At 40.0% G+C, this 21,625-nt stretch overlaps 2 protein-coding genes and 1 pseudogene across 2 annotated transcripts in view; all 3 read right to left on the minus strand.

The window, feature by feature from the left end:
• The window catches only part of LOC125458288 (protocadherin gamma-A11-like), a 199,301-nt gene that overhangs the window by 164,440 nt on the left and 13,236 nt on the right, over positions 1 to 21,625 (minus strand). The window lies entirely within an intron of this gene.
• LOC125458398 (protocadherin-10-like) overlaps positions 1 to 21,625 on the minus strand; it is a 106,408-nt gene that overhangs the window by 71,356 nt on the left and 13,427 nt on the right. The gene's annotated exons all lie outside the window — the stretch shown is intronic.
• On the minus strand, positions 159 to 19,781 carry LOC125458401 (protocadherin gamma-A7-like; annotated as a pseudogene).

Consider the following 21,625-nt stretch of genomic DNA (forward strand, 5'->3'; position numbering starts at 1 on the left):
GGCAAATCATATGTGCAAATCCATACTCACATCCAAATCAGATCTTTGAATATCTCAACTTCCCTGATGTTTACAGTGTTACTGTAACCTTCAGAATTTATCATTCTTGTTGCACCCTCCCTGCTCGAGCCATTCTGAACACAATTTGTATCTGTAGGTCACCTGCATGATTTGGATATTATGAATTCTCTCTTTGTTGAATGCAACGTTGAACATGAAACACAGTGGAATATCTGATAAATTGGCCCACCCTGAATATGTCAACGTATTTTAATGGTATTTGAAGGTTTCTACTGGCTTTTTGAATTCCATTCAGAGAAAACCTGGATTCAAGGCAACAACTGGCTCCCTTGAAACAGCGTAGGCTACGGAAAGCATTTGTGCTTTTCTGAACTTTCACAGCGAGGATGATTAAAATCGCAAGAAAAATGGTAGAAGTTGCTCCCAATTCGATAACTAAGGAAAAGCTCAGGTCAGGATTAAACTGGGTATCTTCAGGCAAAACATTGACGATCAAGAATGTTTTCCTGTCACTACCTTTGACAACTAAGATAACGGTGACTGTGTAGAAAGTGATATAATAATCAAACTTTGCTTGGTGACATCTTTATTAACGAAATGACAGGCAGCCCATACTTCCCCAGTATCTGGATCTTGGATTTAGATGTAAAACAGATCTCAATCACAGTCTTTAGATTGTACCCAAGCCCAAGAAACAATGGGTGGGCATCAATTTAGATGTTGTGGTATTATTTCTGAAGGAAACAATCGACATAGAAAAGATTTACGGCACCAGCTGGTGTTGTATGTTATTCTTGGAGGGTTTACTTGAAAACCCAATAAAGCTGTGTTACGTTGTAATTGAAGCGTTTGATGAAAATGCCAATGCTCCCAGTTTCACAAATAAATAATTCCCCCTCGAAATCTCAGAGCTCTCTCCTCTGGGAAAGTGCCTGTCCAAGCATGATCAGACGTTGGAACTAACTCAGTCCAAGCCCACCAGCTCTTTCTGAACAGTTATTTGATTCTCAATGTACAAATGTGCAGTGATAAACAAAATTCATCAGCATTGGTGCTGCAGAGTTCCTTGGATAGAGAAACATAAACCAAACCACTGGTTAACTCTGATAGTGAAGGACGACAGGGTGCCTGTGAGCTCAGGCATGGTTAAAGTCACAATTATCGGAAAGTTGCATTCTTCAATTGACTCACTCTATAAACTTACTGAAGAAAGACAGAGTGTTGCAGTTTACATACTTTAAGCAGATACTGAGGTGTTCTGAAATTGAGTCTCCAGAATGGCGTATTTGAGTCGAGCGTTCAGCCCAACATCTGGATCATAAGCTGGAATAGATCTCCAACAAAGACGCCAAGTTGCAGTGCCTCTGGAATTGTGCAACGAATCTGTTCAAATACTACATTCATCAAGAATACACAGTATAATAATTGGCATTTTATGAACCAATAATATCTCATTTCCAGAGTCAATCATTCGCATTATTTGAGAACATTTCTACAGCATGAATTTTTCTGATTACTGTTCTGTTTGTATTTTGAAGACCTGAAACTATTGTGAATGTATCAAATACCTGAATATTTCATAAATCTTTCAGATTGTTTCACTTAAGTCTCCAATTTTCTTCTGAAATTATCTGATAATTGGTGAACAATTCCTTCCAAACTGTTCACTCTTAAATTTTGTTCTGCATCTGATCTGAAGTCACGATATTTGAGGAGTGAAAAGTCCGCCCGGATTCTTCATCACATCTCAGCTTTCATTGTTGAAAGCCGGCCAATTGAAATCATACCAATCAAGGAAACACTTATTTCGTAAAGCTATAACGCCTACAAACAATGCAGTGTTTTTTTTTGTTGCACAATTAAAATTATATTTAAATATTAGTCCGATTATCTGTTTCATTTCTGTTGTCACAGTTTCAATGCTCTTCAATCAAATTAGAAAGAACAATCGAAGAGTCCTAGTTGTAGAACGTATTGAAGATCAGATTGAGCATTTGTTACAATAATACAGTTCATTTTATTATCCATATTTGATTTTGATTTTTCATCCCTAACTCGTTGTTAATTCTTTGTCTTGAAAAAAAAACACGAACATTACTGTTTTGAGAGTTTCAAAATTGCACATTGTCCTTCAAGAAGCCCAGATTATTTACTCATGTTTTAGGAATATACTTCATTTCCTGCATCACATACCATCCATGAGCGTGTTAGTAAAAGTAATCACTAATCACAGTACTCACTCTGATAATATTCTTATCTCACTCACATTCTCTCAGCTTAATCTTACACATAGATGCAACTATGTATTTTGTTCTTTTCAATTTCATCTGCAGCATTCAATTTATTTTCAAGAAAAACACATTCATGAAGTTTCTTTCTTGTTGTGACCCACACTGGGAGTTCCTTAATGTATCTAATGATCATGGCTTTAGTTCAAATTATAAGGCAGGAAATGTATGTTTGATCATATTTACAGGTAGTACTTCAGAATTATCTCAAAATAGAAACATTCCTCAGCGTTGTCGTTTGTGCTGGTGTGCTGGGCACCAATCACTGAACAGGCTCCAGTTTTTTGTTTACTTGTGGACCACTACTCATGCTTCACACGTTTTTGCAAAGCAATCAGGTAATAAATGGATTAGATCAAAGTTCTGGAGCACTTCCAGGTCCAATCTTGAATGAAAGTAGACAATTGACCAATTAACAGGAAGATGTGTTCAACAAATATGCACATTCTCGGCAATGGGTGAACCCATCAATTCAGTGTAAAGCATAACCCTGAAACATTTGCACTTATCACCAACAGGAAACTTTTTGTCGATGTCAAAAATCACACCCTGTCAACATGTTGGCTCTGTCAACTTGCCATCACTAGGAGTGAATAATTCTGCTGCAGAGCTAGCTGTGTCACTAGTCTAGCTGTTGCAATACAGTTGAAAAATTGACACCGACTCACCAACGTGAAAAATTGCCAAGACTTTTCTGTCCACATCAATAAGGACACCTCAAAACCAACCAATTATTTGATATATGTTTACTTTCCACCATTGTCAAGCTGCTCAAAGGGGTCTTCAACAGTGCTATCAGGCAGAACTTGCAATTAAACAAAGTGCTAACAGAGTTTGCATTGGGCAGATGCCTTTAAAGTCTTGACCTCATTACATCCTTACTCCAAATATGGACAAAAGTGGCCCTTCTACAAAATGAGTTGCAAGTGATTGCCCTTGACACTGAGGCAGCATTTGACCGAATATTACAGTGAGCAGAAAGTATAGCGATAGCATATCACTGCTTGGAATAATACACAGCATAAATTAAGGTGCTCAAGGCTGTTGCAGGTGGACTCACCACATAAACACAATGGCTGCAAGAACAGGTCAGAGGCTTGAAATACTGTGGCAATTAAATAAACCCCTGACTCCACAAAACCTGTCCACTATCTACAAGGCACAAATCAGAAGTGAAATGGGATTTTACTCACTTGCCTAGATGAATGCAAATCTACAAAAGTGAAGACTCTTAACATCATCTGGAAAAAGAACAAGTCCATTTTATTGGCAGTACATCCATTATCACCCAATGCTCAGTCGCAGCAGGTGTGCTTCATACAACATTCCTTGCTGAGATTTACCAAAATTCCTCATCCAGCACCTCCCAAACGCATTATTACTTCCATCTAGAAGGACAAGGGTGGCAGACAAACGGGAACACCTCCGCATTAAAGTTCCACTCTAAGTCATTCACCATCCTGACTTCGAAATATATCTCTGTTCTTTCACTGCCATTGGTCAAAATCATGTAATTCCTTCCCTAATGGCTTTGTTGGTCAACCCACAGCAGATGGACCTCAGTGGTTCAAGAAGGCTGCTCATCATCATCTGCTCAATGTCAACGAGGGACAGGCATTGAATGCTATTCAGTCACTGAAGCATACGACCAATAAATCAGTAACAAAATTAGTTTAAAAATTATCTCAGTTCCAGGATATCACTACAGGAGTTCCTGATGAGAGTATCATAGGCCCAACTGTCTTGACCTACTTCACCGATGCGATTTCTTTCAACATGTCGACATGCAGGGATATTAGATGAAAATTACATAATGTTCAGCACCGTGCAAAATTTATGAGGCACTGAAGCAGACTGAGTCCAATTAGAGGAAGACCACGACAACATCTACCTTTGAGTCGTAAAATTGGAAGTAACATTAATGCCACACAAGTGCTAACAAATGACCATCTACAACAAGATAACATCTTATGATTGCCTCTTAGCATTCAGAGGCATTGATTATGCTGAATCCACAACTTTCAGAGTCCTGGGGGTTAACATTAATGAGGAACTGAAATGGTCCCGTCATATAGGTATTGTGAAGACAAAGAAAAAGTCTAGAATTTTTAAGGTAAGGAATCTCTCTCCTGTCATCCCAGTGCCTGTCCATCATCTGAAAGTCACAGGTCAGGATTGAAATTTCCATTTGCACTTGCTTGGATGTATCTACCTGCAATCAAACTAAAGAAGCTTGGCACTGACCAAAAGAAAACAAATCGTTTAATTGACAGCCCGTGCACCAACTTCAATATTCCCATTCATGACCACCAATACATAATGGCAGCAGCATGTGTTCTGTATGAGAAGCACTGATGTACGTACCGAGACACATTCAATTGCGCATATTTAAGCTGTGAACTTTATCAGCTGCAACAGATGCAGCTGCAAATGACAGTATTTGGAAGAGTAACTGTCACAAATTCCTTCTGGAGTCAAAATCCCGACTTCACGACAAAGCATACTTATATGTGGCGTTATCACCATGCTAAATTGGACAGATTTCAAACAAATCTAGGAATCCAAGACTGTGAATCCACGAGGGGTTTTTAATTTGATTTTATTTCATTAATTTTATTGTCACGTGTACTAAACTACAATGAAAATCTTTGTTTACATATAGTACAGGCTCGTCACCACAAACAATGGATATACAGGTCAAAAAGACTTAGAGGCGTGTAGGCGACATTGCAGATTCCATTATTTGAGGCTAGAATCCATTCAAAAGCCAGATAATGGCCGGATAGATGCTGTTCCTGATACTGCCTGAGCATCTGTTGAGCGTTCTGTATCTTCTGCCTGATACAAAAGGTTGTAGGAGGGCATTACCAGGGTGTGATGGGCATTTGATGATGTTGGCAGCTTTTTGTAGCTGAAAGCCATGCAAACAGAATTTATGGAATGTTGGCTTCCATGACGGCCTGGGCTGTGCACAACACCTGTGGAAGTGTCATCAGGGGCAGTGGTATCATTCTCTAAACCAGTCTCATGGTCTGACATATCCATTCTACCATCACAATCCAGCCAGAGGCTAATTAATCGAGATGCACAGGAGTGAAATGCACAGGAATACATACCTATATAACAGGCAGTAGCCTGGTGATCATTTGAAACGGGATACCGGCATGTCAAATGGTACAAGCAATGAGTGATAGAGCTAAGTAATTTGACAACACTGAACGAGGTCAAAGATCTGCTTTCCTGCCACATCATGAATACTGGTGGACAATCAAAACATTGTTTGGAAGAGGTGGTTCTATGAATATCTCCCTTCTCAAATGAAGTCAGAGTCAGAAATATTGCTGAAGCGTTCACGACAATTTTCATTGAAAAGTGCTGACTGGATGATGCAACTTTAGAGGTCCCAAGAATCACAGATGCCAGTTCTCAGCCAAGTCGATTCACTTGTCATGATATCTAGTAAGGACTAGAGGCATTGCATACTACAAAAGCTTGAATATTTCCCAGAAATACTGAAGGCATGTGCATGTAAAAGTGGGGCTAATGACAATGTGGGAGCACTCTCCACAATTTGGAATCATACCTTGCACAAAGGAAGGCGGTTGCGATTGCTGGGGTTTCAGTTATTTCAGCTCAGGAGATCTCTACAGGAGTTCTGTAGGGTAGCCACCTAGTATAAACCACCCTCAGCTGCTTCATTTCTAGTGTTCCCTCCATCATAAGGTCAGAAATGGGGATGTTCACTAATGATTACATAATTTTCAGCACCATTTCTGTCTCCTCAGATGCTGAAGTAATTCAAGCACAAATGGAACGAGGCCTAGACAATATAAGGCTTGAACTGAGAAGTGGCAAATGACGTTCACCTGATACAAATGCCAGGCAATGGTCATCTCCAACAAGAGAGTATCTAACCATTGTACATTAACATTCAATGGCTTTGCCGTCATCAAATTCCCCTGTAACCACTCCCTAGGAGTTACTATTGCAAATATTCGAATTGGAACAGCAGTATAAATGCAGAGGCTACAACAGCAGGCCAGAGGCTATGGACTTTGTACCATGTAGCTCATCCCACGATTACCAAAGGCTGTCCACCAGGTACAAGGGACAAGTCAGAAGTGTGATTGAAAGTATCCCATTTTGCCTGGATAACTACAACTCCAATAACACAGAAGAAACCAGAAAATATTCAAGAAAATGGCGTCTCATAGACTGACACCACATCCACAAATATCCATTCTGTCCAACATCTGTACTTGGTTCCAACACTGAGTATCTCCTGCAAGATGGACTCCAGATTTTCATTAAACTTCCTTATATTGCATGTTCCAAAACTGGCTACGTCCATCCAGAAAGGTAAAGATAACCGAAAGACTGAACTACGACGCCTCCAATTTGGGATAGTGGGAGGGGGAGGGGTTTGAACATGGGCTTGGCACCCCAGAAGTAATGCTCTGCCATCGTACCACAGGAGTCCTTTATCAGTTTGCTTATACAGGCAGATGGTTGCCTATTAGAACTGCACAACTGAGGCTGTTGCAACCAAAAAATAACAAACTGGTTTACACTGGCAGTGTATAACTTCCATTATCAACCAAAGTGCCCTGTACTTGCACAGATTTGTGTATGCTCAAAGGTCCCTCAAGGTCAATTTGATTTAAATGTTTCATGAATGGAAACGTCAGCAGTTCTCAAATGTTCAATAAACTCCAGTGAGTTTATAAATATACAAAAGGCAATAAATCACACATGTTGCTGAAATATTACTGGTGTACAGTTTAAGATGAGAGTACCAGCCAATTGGCCTTGAGGGACCTTTGTGCATACACAAATCTGTGCAAGTACAGGGCACCTTGGTTGATAATGGAAGTTATACACTGCCAGTGTAAACCAGTTTGTTATTTTTTGGTTGCAACAGCCTCAGTTGTGCAGTTCTAATAGGCAACCATCTGGCTTGGGGATTAATTACGCATTGATATTAATATTAATTTCCAGATAGATTAATTTCACAAGCACACATTTTCCAGAAGTGTTTGCACATCCAAGAAAAGGTATGAACACCTTATTATACATATGAATGTTCCTCACCTTAGTGGCAACAGCGTTGTTGTAATTAATTAATTTCAAAGCGAATCATTCTCTTGGGTTTCTTCTTGATACATTAAATCTGAACAGACTTCCTGTCGGTGGGTGCTATCCACGTGTTGGCAGTTTTAAGATCTCTCTTTGGGGACTGCAATGTTGAATATGAATCAGAGCAAAAACTTGAGAAAATGGGTCACCAATGAATACCTAACTGGCTTTCTGAGTTCTGGTCAGAAAGCGTCGGGGTTCAAGGCACCAGCTGCATGCCATGGAATAGTATTGAGCATTCAAACCATTCGTGTTTTTATGAACGTTCATGGCTTAAAATTACAAGAGAAATGACAGAAGCTACTCCAATGTGATAAACAAGTGAACGGCTCGGATCAAGAGTAAACTTAGTCTTCAGACGAACCACTGATGGCGGAGAATGTTTCAAAATCAATGTTTGCTGGCAATAAGAATAGCGTTTCCGTGGCAGAAAATGTATTTTACAGCTGCTTAGAGGCATCTCAAGGCAGCATGATGGCTCAGTGGATAACACTGCTGCCTCACAGCGCCAGGAACCTGGGTTTGACATTGCAACCGTTCAATTCTCACCGAATATTCATCTTCACCAATGAACAGACCGACTACGACGCAAATGGTGTATTTCCTGAAATTATCCGAGAAAAAACTCCTCAACATTACTTTATGTGAGTCATCATCACTTCATTATTCACAAGGACAACACAGTACCCAGACATTGGCTCGTAACATTTGTCGATCACTTTCATTTTAATATCAATCGTTCTGTAGTTTTCATAGCATCATCCGCCTTTCAATTTTCCTTTAAATGCACGTTAAGTATTTCCTGAGCTCGAGCTGAAGCGTCGCTACGGAGACCATGTTATCTCTCCATTCGGACCATTGTCCGATTCAATGTTTTCCAACAAGATTACGTGCTTTCCTCCGCACGCAGGCTGTAATTCACGGGCTGTATAAACTAGCTCAGAAAATACAGCAACATTGTCATTATCGTAATTAGGACACGAAACTTACCTCGTCCCATGGGAATGCTGCTGTTCTTGGTTATTGACGAGAATCAGTTGTTGCATTTCGTTTCTCACTGCAAGAAATACTGCAGCACCAAAACAGGTAGTTTTCCTTCTTCATTTCGTATCTGCTTACTGAGGGTAAAATAATCGTTCGGAAGAAACTCATAGGTTTACATGGAATTGGTTCGATATCGGATCACGTGCAGATACGACTGAAAAGTACGTTTCTTATGTTGAATGCTTTGACTTTTGTTGGCAGCATTTTGTTTGGGAAACTGGGAACATTGAGTTTTGCATCGAGAATCCCCAATACAATCCGATATAGCTCTACTGGAGGTCCAAGCTAACCGCCCAAGGTAAAAAAGAAAAATCAGGCTCTCTCTTTGCTGTCGTTTGTTTCTTTCACAAATAAAATGATGGTGTTAAAATTCATGCCATATATTGTTCCTGGATCCGGGTACAATACGGAAGAAACGAGCCAAGAACTGCTCTACATTTAAACTTAAAACCACAGCAATATTCCCTATAAATACACCCTGCTACAGTTCTTCAGGAATTAAGGAACGGATGTGCATGAACACATGACTCCACGGGGAGAGCACAAAGTGAAATCAATGGCATTTTATCAAGCCTCACATTTTATATCTCATTTCCAGTATGAAACATTCTGTTTGATTCAGAACATTCGGTACCAAGAATTATCCTCCTCTCACCTGAACAACCTCTCAACGGAACAAATAAAAAGGGATATAGCATATACTTGTATAGTTCAAGTAGCGACTGGCTAATTTCATTTAAATCTTCTGTTTTGCCTTTTCTAAATTAATGGTTCCGTGAACGAATCTATATGAGTGTCTCGTTATCCAAATTTACCGTGCGTCCGATCGAACCTGATGGTTTCTGGGCAGTGAAGAGGGCAGTTCAGATTCACAATCAGATCTCAGCTTCCGATCATTGAACAGTGTCATAGATAAATTCGTCCAATCGAAGTAAAGTTCTTTCCTTAAAGATGGAAACCTGCAAACAATGTTTTCCCTTCGTTTATCTTTGGCCAATTATAACTGAAATCCAGTTTTTCTGTTGCTATTTTGAAAGTGCCTGCCAAAAATAATTTTTAAAAAATCTCTCGTAGTGTTCAAGAGCAAGTTCACGGTCATGTTTTCTAGAATGTAGAATAATATAAGTCCCAAAATAAATTATTATGAATCCTTGAAACAAGCATAACTCATTGGTTCCGTTAAAAATAATATGTCATTGAATGCAAAATTCCAAAGTGCCTTCAGCTTTCATTCTTTTTTTGGGGAAAAATAAATTATTGCTCCTATAATTCTGGCCAACTGGTAGATGGGGAGGAGATGGCCTCATAGCGTTATTGCTGGACTGGTAACCCAGAGTTACAGATAGCATTCTGGGGACAAGGGTTCAAACCCTTCCCCAGCAGATGGTAAAATTTGAATTCAATAAAAGATCTCGAACTAAGATTCTAATGACGATCGTCAGTCCATTGTTGATTGTTGGGAAGAACCCATCTGGGTCACCAATGTCCTTTAGGGAAGTAAAATGCCATCCTTACCTGGTCTGGCCTACATGTGACTCCAGAAGCACTGCAATTGGTTTGACTCTGGACTGCCCGCTGGGCAATTAGGGAACGGCAACAAATGCTGCCTAGCAACAATGCTGTCATCCTGTTAGTGAAGAGAGGCAAAGGAAAAACTACAGTACAATGGCATTTATAATCATGCTATTTTGTCTGAGAAGCCTAGAGGAACAATTTCTTAAAGTGTCTTAACCTTTCTCAAACTGTAATCTCTGTATCAAAAACTCAATCAACTGTCGTTTTGTATTATTGCACTTAAGTATTGCCCATAAGAAGATATAGTTTTTTAAAGTTTATATCTTGTGCTTAATAGTACATTTCTTAATAATATAAATTCTAGAGGAAATCCAACATTTAAACTGCATGAGTGTTCAGGGCTGATAATATTTTGCATTTTTTCCAGTTTATTTACAATATGTTTTCTACATATGAACCTGCATCTGTGTGTAAGAACTTATTCACAAATCTCAGTCGCCTCCATTCTGTGTTGAACTTATGTTTCAAATATAGCAGTTAAATGGTTTACCTTTCCTCATTGTCTAGCTGAGTAATTGTCAGGGGATTTTCTGGAAAACTGACCATCATCGATCAGACTACATATATCGATTCTTACAGAGAAATGCACTACGTGATCTAATCAGTATTCTTGTAAGTAGAGCTGGACTGATTTTCTCATTGTGCTAATTGGATATTACAATTCAAAACGTCAAAGCTGCCATGCAGAATAATCGCTACCCTTTGAGGACAAGACTTATAAAGGACATAAACAGGCCCTTAAGCCCGCCATATCTATGCCAACCAACAATCACCAACTATATCATTTAAATGTTTCTACACTTCGTACATACCCAACTATGCCGTGGCATTTAAGTGAACATCAGACGCTTCTAAAATATTGCAACATGACTTGCTTCCACTGCCCTGTCAGAAAGTGTATTCCATATTTCTACCACATTCTGGATGAATAGATATTTCCTCAGATCCCTCTAAACCACGTACTCCTCACCTTAAACATATGCCCTCTGATATAAGGCACGTCTGACACAGTTAAAAGGTTCTCACAATTATCCTGTCTATGCCTCTCATCACTTATGTACATTAAGCAGATCCACACCTCCGACCCTCTTCTGTTCCAAGGAAAACAAACCCTGACCATCCAGTTTCTCCTCACTTAAAATATATCACATCCCATGCAGCAACTTTTTCACTACACTCGCGAATTTATGATAGTCTGGCGACCATAACGGTGCACAGTATCCAATCTGTGACCTCATCAACATTGTATCATGTTGAAATGAGACTTCCTTGCTCCGACTTTCGATGTCATGGCTAATAGAACAGAAGTGAATAGAAAAGCACAGCCTTTATCTTCACTCGAATCATGGCAGTGAAATGTTCATAATGTCATCAATTCAGTGCCATCTTAACTACAGGAGATCTCGGTTTGGAATACCCGTGCTTGTTACAGACCTGTACCGAGATTAATAATTAAAATTTTATCATTAGAACAAGGAATAGAGAAGTTTTCTTTTCAAAAAAGCCTCGATTTCAATTCCTTGGGATCTGCCTGAACTTGCCACCCCCACGCTGGCTTGGCCTGGGCTTCACGTTTGAGACTTGCCTGGATTCTCCATTCCCACGGATTCACCTCCAGAATTTGCTGGACTCGCTGCCCCCACGAACTCATCTCAAAAATTTGATAGTACCCTCCACTCCCATGGACTCGCCTCTGGGCCACTACTGGGGATTGCCTCTCCGACTCGGTCTCTTTCAATTGTGACTGGTAAGTTGACGACAGAACATTCAAAAAAAGGGGGCAGAAAGAAAAGGAACAGACGAGCCCTGAATACAGAATCTTATTGTGCTTCCTTCTTGTCAATGAAGGCGTGCATCCTGAATGCCTTCTTCACCTCCTGCTCTATATCTGCTGACACTTCCAGGAATCAATGGACTTGTACAAGGAGATTTTTTAGCTCCTTACTACTCTGCAGGGACCTACTATTCATTGCCTATATCCTTCGCCTAATGGACATCCTAAGATGCACCACTTCACACTTGCAAGGATCAAATTCCATCGACCATTGCTCTGTCCAATTTACCAGCTGATGAATATCATATTGTAGCCTGAGACTATCCTTCTCACCATCGACAACACCACAATTTTGGTGACATCTGTAGACTTGCAAATTATAACTTCAATATTCCCAACCAGGTCATTAATTGAATAAAAAAGAATGCACAAATCATAGTGGCACGCCACTGGTCAAAGGTTTCCAGCACAAGACCTGTCATTCACCATTACGCTTTGTGTCCTATTTGCAAGACAATTTTGGATCCAATGTACCAACTTTTCTTCGATTTCATGAGCTCTTATCTTTGGGACAAGCTTTCCATGCGGAACCTTGTCAAGGGCCTCAATGGAGTCCATGTGTACCACATCAATTGAGCTATGCTCATCAATATATTTACTCATCATTTCAAAACCTCAATTAAATGAGACGGATAGGATCTCCCTCTATGAAATCCGTGCTGATATCCCTGAACAATTACAGTCCCCCAGGAGTTTTGCCAATAATTGCCCGATCATTGACCTCAGTCTAACGGCTCTCTAATTGCCTGGCCTCTCTCTGCTGTCCTTCTTGAATAAGAAACCATACAAGCTATTCTTGACTCACGTGGTCCTTCACCGGTGGCCAGTGCGAAATAAAAATACCTCACACTAGACAAGTGATAATGGGAACTGCAGATGCTGGAGAATCCAAGATAACAAAGTATGAAGTTGTGCTCCTGAGATGCTGCTTGGCCTGCTGTGTTCATCCAGCTTCACACTTTGTTATCACACTAGATAAGTTCCTGCTTTATGATGCACAACCTCAAAGGATTAAAGGCAGGATTCTCGGCAGCGTGGAGGAAGAGCGGGATCTTGGTGTTCAAGTGCATAGCTCCCTCAAATTTGCCACCCAGGTGGATAAGGTTGTTAAGAAAGCACATGGTGTTTTGGCTTTCATTAACAGGGGGATCGAGTTTAAGAGCCACAAGGTTATGCTGCAACTCTACAAAACCCTGGTGAGACCACACTTGGAATATTGTGTCCAGTTCCGGTTGCCCTATTATAGGAAAGATGTGGAGGCTTTGGAGAGGGTGCAAAGGAGGTTTACCAGGATGCTGCCCTGACTGGAGATCTTGTCTTACGAGGAGAGGGTGACTGAGCTCAGACTTTTCTCTCTGGAGAGAAGGAGGAAGAGACGTGACCTGATCGAGGTGTACAAGGTAATGAGAGGCATGGATAGAGTCAATAGCCAGAGCCCTTTCCCCAGGGCAGGATTGACTGCCACGAGGGGTCGTAGTTTTAAGGTATTAGGAGGAAGGTGTAGAGGAGGCGTCAGAGGGAGGTTCTTCACCAGAGAGTTGTGAGCGTATGGAATAATTTACCAGTGGTAGTCGTGGAAACGGAGTCATTAGTGACATTTAAGCGACTGCTGGACGTGCACATGGACAGCAGTGAATTGGGGGGAATGTACGTTAGGTTATTTTACTTTTGGATTAGGAATATTCCACGGCACAACATCGTGGGCCGAAGGGCCTGTGCTGTGCTGTACTTTTCTATGTTCTATGTTCTAAATGCCCATAAGGTAGACAGTTTTATTTCTTAAATAGTGGTGAGTACTTCTCCGAGGAGAATACCGAGGAAGAGTAAAGCATCTGAATATAAAAGGAGAAACAGGTGGAGCAAGAAGCTTAATGTTGCTGATATATTTGAGCAACATGAGTGGCTTTTTGTTAGTAATAAGGTCCTAACAATCCAGCTAAAAATGTGTTTTACCCATCACACACATGGCTACTTGGTCAATGACTTTCAGTTCTGGCATGATGTGAGGCATATATGCCCTATGCCCAAGAGCCTCGTGGGCTTGTACAAGTCCATCAAACAGCGTGTTCCATTTTCTGTGTGCAACAAGCAAGTTACTGACCAGACTTAACCAGAGCATGCTTGTGAAACCTGGAACACAGTTTCTAACATTAGATGTCATCACGCAATTAAATATTTTTTGCTGGGTCAAGTTGGTTGTGTGACGAATAAAACTGACAAAACATTTAGGATTATCATTTATTCTTGGACAGTAATACACTTTTGTCTACTGGAGCTACATTTATTCATGTTGAGAGCAGAAAGAACATGCACACGCACTGCACCTGTTTCAGCTTAAGGAAATAGATGAAAGTCATTTGCTGGTTCATTCCTTAAAGTAATGCCCTCACTAATGAACACAACTTGCCCAAGTTAAAATTGAATGAAATCGGCCTATTAACTATCAATCATCATTAATGGATCCATTTCTCATGGTTTAGACTGTACTAATCAGAACATATTTGCCAACCAATCTCCTATGCAGCAGAACTGATTCTTTCCCTTTGAATTCGTGGATATTTCAAAACAACATCTTATACATGACAATGCATGTCTAAAGCACATGGCAGATAAACTATGCCTCCTGGATCAGATGATGGGACATAACCATTGCTTCACAAGACCTGCAATGAAAAATTTAACTGTAAATACATTCAATCTAACTATTCAAATATGTCATGGGTCCTTTGCACCCTCATGCCAAATATGTCTTCAGAGAGGGGATCTGAACCCAAGCTTTCCAGGCAAGAGTTAGATATAATACCTTTATGCCATGTCAGCTGCAAAGCAACCTGTGATGAATTAAGACATGTCATATAAATCAGCAATGCTGAATTTCTATTGCTATGGACCAGAAAAAAAAGAAGACCTCCAAATATATTAAAACGATCACCTCGACCAGAAGTTTTTCTTATTTGAAAGGCAAGTGTAAGACTTTGTGTTCTGGATGCAATTCAATTGGTCAAACGTTTGAAACAAAACACACTTTGTTCTTACACTTTAGTTAAAATACAAACAAAATAAAGAAGTGGAGCAAATTAACTTGATTGGAAATCTTCACAGAATCATAGTTTATCAAACTATGAAACAGCAACTGTTCCAATACAGTAACATCATATCAACTCACCTTTGGCAAAGATAAATTAGTTAAAATAGATCGTCTCACACGCAATTCTCCAGTCCAGAAGGAAAGAACAGAGACAACTCAGAGAGAAAGAGAGAGAGAAACACACACACACACACAGACACACACACACACACACACACACACACACACACACACACACACACAGACACACACACACACATACAGAGAGAGAGAGAGAGAGAGAGAGAGAGAGAGAGAGACGGGCAGGTTGGCTGTAACAGAGAGAGATGTATAGTCACTTGCAACTTTGAAGAAAAAGGCCAAAGCCTCACAAGCTCTCTACTTTATTTGCTGGAAGCAGATCACCCATAACCTCTGTCTCAATTTCTTTTTATAAAAGAAAGGAAATTCAACATCCTAAAGTCACAATACTCACACAATATTCTTGCCAAATGTCCAGATAAGTGCAAACTGAAACACTTAACTAAGATACACTTTTCTTTCCCAGAAATTTACTTCAATTTGTGAATAAATACACATTGTCAACTCAAAACCATCTTGAGCATTGACAATATAACCTTAACACTGAGTACCCCACACACCTTCCAACTGTCAGTCTCAGGTTCAGTTAAATAGCTTGTTCACTTTCATCACTACCATTTTGTACTATAAATGCATGCATCGACGAACTCTTTCCTAAAGGGAGCCATATGCATAGCTTCTGAAAATATTCGAACACAGACAACCACAAAGGCTGCAATCATTGCTGTCACCTTTGACATTTTCGGTCAGGCAGAATGCTATTGTCAATTCAACTATTGATATACCTGAACCAGGCATAAATTAATTTGCATTATGTAAAACTAATAGCTTCAAAATCCTTGAACTTCACTTTGCTTTGATATTGGCTATAATATTATCTTTCATTGAAATAAGAAGAAAAAACTGCAGATGCTTGAAATCAGAAACAAAAACAAAAACAGAAATTGCTGGAAGAACTCTGCAGGCCTGGCACAACCTGTGGAGAGAAATCATAGTTAAGAAGATGCTTCTTCAGTTCTGGAGACGGGCCATTGGATCCAAAATGTTAACTTTAATTTCTCTCCGCAGATGCTTCCAGACCTGCTAAGCTTTTTCAGAAATTTCTATTTTTGCTATTACCTTTCAAGTTGCCTTGGTTATTTCTGTGAATGATATATAGCAGCAATAGTGATAATGTCACTGGAATAGCAAATTGTTACGAATTCATACTTCCATGAAAACCTGGAATTACAAGCAAGTCTCACGATCACCCTGGAATCACTGAGAATTATTTCTAAAAAAAAAGACTGGCTGGTTCATTCATGTCCGTTAGGCTGGGAATTCTGCTGCCCCTTCCTGATCCTAGACAGGTAACTCCATAACCACATTCATGTTGTTGCCTTTTAACTGAGTTTTGGAAAATTAGATATACTGACCTCGCCTCTGAACAAATAAATAGATCAGTCCAGTTTCCTTATTTATTTATTCGATTATATATGTTACAGCTTATTTTTCTCCACATTAACTGCATTCCATACTGTTAAGAATTGTTTTATTTGTTAAAAAAGAACACTGAAAATAATCACTTTCTGTGAGCTCACTCTCTATGCCCTCCTCTAATGGTCACTGGGAAAAGTAATTTACTAATGACTCTGGTGTCTCAATATGACTCAGAAGAAATAAATAAAATATTGAACCTGAAAAGGATACACAAAAATTGTGCTGAAAAATGTTATTGTCACTTCCAAAACTTCAACACATAGTAAGTTTTGACTTTGTTTCACACACTCTAATTGTTTAAATGCACCCAATTTGAAAAGAATTCGGATTATACACACAACTTGCAAGTACTGAGCTCTTCCCTCGAAAAGATGAAGACAACTGTTACTTTTTAGGTATCAGTTATCAACACAGTAGTTCTGACCATGTTATATTGAAGTTATTTGAGCAGTATATCATAGTAAATTGATTAGGTTGTCTAGTCCAGTGAAAGAAAAATCACCAATGTCTGATTTCTGAAACCAGCTCAATTATTCTTTCACTTTGCCACGAATTCTTTGATTCTTTAATTCTAGCTCCAAATTTGCCTCTAAACTGTTATCAAATCTATACTAGAGACATAAGCTATCAATAACTTTTGCAATTAGATATTTCTTAAAGAATTATACTTTTATCATGCAGGATAAGATTTAACAAACAAGTCCTCGGCTTACCCTTGATTTTAAACACAACTTGGACTGTTCTCTGCTTAATTCACATTTTTTTCCTGAATTTAGGAGGTGGATGGTCGATCATCATCAGTACGGTTTTTTTAACATTTCAAAACATCAAATTGATTGCTTATCCTTGGAACTCAGCATGTTTTATTTTGTTGTACTTGAAACGATGTTGGAAATTCACAATGATATTATATTATGCTTGTATTGTCATTATATACCAAACTTAAATGTTATGCTCTCAATACTCACCAGTATCTTAGTTATGCAAAGTTTGGTGGTGATTTCAACATGAGGTAATGAACTTATAGACCTAGAAATGACGATTGACATATTCTACAGCCACACCTCATTTTGCTGTCATTCAGGGGCTTGAATTCCGCTCAGATTAATTGGATATTATTATCATGCCTCTTTCTGTGAGAAAGGTGCAGATAACACCGTCTGTTACTTCAGAGCAAAATGGAATCAAAAAGCGTAGTGATAATTGAATAATGGTCGCACCTGCAACTCCTTTCAACAGTTTTTTTTTCACGTGTGAACGTATCTCCATTTCTTGGTAAGAAATGCCATTTCCAAGAAATATCGCTCTGGTTCAGTTGACAAAAATGCTTCCAAACTACTGTTTTTCAAAGATTGAATTGATCTGAAGTCAGTTTTATTCAATTTGTCTCAAGCCCAATAACGTAAGACAACCTGATCAATTTACAATCAGAAACGAGCTGGTATGAGTTTGTTAGAATAATATATCTGAAACAATGACAAACTAACCTCGTGTTTTTAGGACCTGTTTAGAAGAACAGCTGTTCTATTTCCAGGAAAACAAAAACATACTTGGGCAGTATTGTGTTCTTTAGGCGATATGTACATTTCAAAGACTCGAATGTGTGGAACAAAGTCAGAAATTCCAGTGCATTGAAATAAATTCCCGTTTGTTCAGGCTTTCAAACACTGCTGCACAGTGTAATCGTGAGCAAGGTTTGTTCATTTACCCACATGATGCGATTCTAATTTACGGAGTTGAGATAAATTACAAACGTTGAAATGAATAGGATAGAAGTAATGGCCTAATTAGATTGTTCAGCGCGTATGAAATTGTCCTCATCGCTTTGATTACAGAGTTGTTGTAATTTTCAGGTTCATTCATTCGCGTGCTTTCATTTTTAATTGACTCATTCGTGATGCCATTCTTGTCCGTTATTGTGTGTGGAGTTTTGAATCCCCTCCTTGCTGATTGTAATAGAGCTTGACTCACAGTGGAAAATCTGAGGGAGTGGATCACCGAAGGAACAGAAACGATCACCGAAAGCATTCCTGCTTTTCTGAACCTTCAGAACGATGATTATTGAAATGACGAAAAAAACTGACAAAAATTCCTCCTAATACGATGACCAAGGAAATGCTCAAATCCACCGTGAACCGGAAGTCTTCAGACGAGTCACTTACACTGGAGAATGATTCTGCATCACCATATATCACAGATAAGATGTGGGTCACTGTGGCAGAAAGTGATGGTATTCCATTATCTTTTGCAACAATTATCAAACTTTGCTGAGAGACATCTTCATTTGCAAGATGACGGATTGTCCAAATCTCTCCGGTGCCTGGTGAAATAGTAAGGAGGTTATTCTGGCTGGCCTGAAAAATCAAGTAAGAAATTCTGACCGGCGTCAGTATCAGTGGCAGACACCATAATAACCGAGTAGCCAGGTTTAGCAAATCTGGATTTTGTGTCTACTACTGTTGACCCAAATTCGGCGAAGGGTTGTAGAAAAGTTGGAACATTGTCATTCGGATCAAGGATAATAATATTTACTGTAACATTACTCGCGAGTGGTCGTATTCCAGAGTCCACGACCTGCGCTTGGATTTGAAAGTTTTTCAGTTTCTCGTCGTCAAAAGATTTCTGAGCGAAGATGACACCAGTTATTGAGTCAACAGAGATGTAAGTGGATACCGAGGTGTTGTGAACCTGAGTCTCCAGGATTGAATATTTGAGATGAGCGTTTAATCCCACATCTGGACCAAAGGCTGCGATGGAAATTATAGAATCGTCGAGAATATTATTTTCCACAATGTTTGCCGTGTCGGCAGATTGCGTGAACTGTGGTGTGTTGTCATTTCTATCGGAAATCTCTGTCCAAATAGTTTTCTTGAATGTAAGAGGAGGACTTCCTGCGTCCGTGCATGTTATATAGTTCTCGATCGAGTGGATGATGAACGAGAATCCCATAATAATTCTGTAAAGAAGAATCCAGTTTAAACGGTAGTTTCTTTGAAACTTGACTACTTACCTCCCCGTTTCTGCCCGAATCTTTATCTGCTGCACGGAACAGAGCGACTGCCGTCCCAACTGGAGCGTCTTCTGAGACTGTGTGAGACAGAGATGTCCACATGACCTCAGGACAGTTATCGTTCACATCGATAATATTCACCAGAACATCACAGTGCGCTGGCCCTGCGTCAGTCCCCCCCGTCAATAGGTTGTACGTTAATGGCAAAAGCTGCGTTTTCTTCATCGCTCAGCTCGCCTTTAACTTTGATCACGCCGGTTTTGGAATCCACATCAAACAACTGCTGGCCCCTAGCTGAAGTGTGGCTACTCAGCGAGTAGGTTATCTCTCCATGGGGCCCATCGTCCAAGTCAGTGGCATTTAAGATAATTACCTGCGTTCTTGTGGGTGCAGTTTCCAATAGGCTGACTCGATAAACTGTCTGATAAAAATACAGGGGCATTATCGTTTGTATCCTTTGCTCTGTCACGTGAACTGTGCGTGATCTCATTGGGACACCGCCGTCCTTGGCTTATCAACGTTACACTGTGGCTAGATTCCTTTTCTCGATCTAAGGAACTCTGTAGCACCAATACTGGCAATTGTTCTCTATCGCATGTTTGTACCTCGAGAATAAAATGATCGTTCGGAAGGAGCTCATAGATTTGGACGGAGTTGGTTCCAACGACCGGATCTTGCGCGGACTCGAGTGGGTAGCGAGTTCCCGGCATGGAAAGCTCTGAGATTTCAAGGCGGAGCTGTCTCTTTGGGAAAGCGGGGGCGTGTCATTTACATCCAGAATCTACACTGCAACCTGGCACAGCTTTAAGGGGTTTTCGAGCAAACCGTCCAAGTTTAGCACGCAACTCAAGCTCGTGCAACAAATCTCTTCTCTATCCATTGTTTTCTTGACAAATAAAACGTCAATGTTTAAATTTATATCCACATATTGTTTCTTTGGCCGGCTGCAATCCGGAAATTACGAGCCGAGAGCTGTCTTACATCTAAATCCAGATCCTCAGCAATATTCCCTAGAAAGATGCCTAGTTATATGTCATACTCTAGAGCTATTCGAAAACGATGAAAAAGCTTCAGAACATTCTTTTGTAGAAAGAAAAATGCTGGACTCCCTCATGTTTGAGGGCAAGGTATTTATGGATCCTCCTTTGAATTGGCCCCTATCAGGTATGACTGGATGCAGCAGGATTGCAGAGCTTAGATTTGATCCATTAACTTTGGGAATGCTTATGAAAAGCAAATGTTTAAATTTAGTCTCATAACCAACAGCCCATTTCTAATACCTACCAAATGCCACGTCCAGTTGGGAATGCTGATGGGCAAAGACAATAAACTAACAGGTGGATGTTCCAGAAGTAACATTTATCACGGCCGTGGGGGAGCTCAGGGAATCACGAAATAACATGTCAAGCCATTTGCATTACCTTCAGCCAGTAATACTGAGTGGATGATTCATATTAGAGTTCTGCTGATGCCCCCAGTATTGCAATTATCTTTTTTCGACCAAACTGATTCACTCCAAGTAAAATCAGTAGATAGCTGAAGGCACACAGACTCTGGCCCTTGACAGCATTCTAGCAATTGCGTGCAAGACTTGTTCTCTAGAAGTAGGTGCACCTTGGATAAGTCACTACAGTAGTTACAAAATTACCATTCAACCAGGTGGATAACAGCCAACCACGTCCTATTAACAACAGAAAGGACCATCTCAGCAAATTCTTCATCTGCTTCAAATTTCAGCAACAGCATTGAGGGGGTTATCACTGGTGCTACCAAGTGGCATTGGCAAAGGAACAGTCAATTCACTGCCTTGAGTTTCAGATTTACAAGGGCTACTCCATTGCTGACTTAATTTGGGCTGTATTTTAAAGGTGAAAAAAGGAGCTGAACTGCAGGTGAGAAGTGAGTGTGACTGCACTTTATCTCATGGCACTATTTGATTGAGGAAGTCATTGTGCAGCCCCAGCAAAACGGCAGTCGGAATTCATAGCAGCAAAGAATCTCTGTAGTGTGGAAGCAGTTCATTCAGCCTATTGGATCCACGCCGACCTTCCAAAGAGTATCCCAATCCG

This window comes from Stegostoma tigrinum, chromosome 13 (genome assembly GCF_030684315.1).
Source record: "Stegostoma tigrinum isolate sSteTig4 chromosome 13, sSteTig4.hap1, whole genome shotgun sequence".
Lineage (NCBI taxonomy): Eukaryota > Metazoa > Chordata > Chondrichthyes > Orectolobiformes > Stegostomatidae > Stegostoma > Stegostoma tigrinum.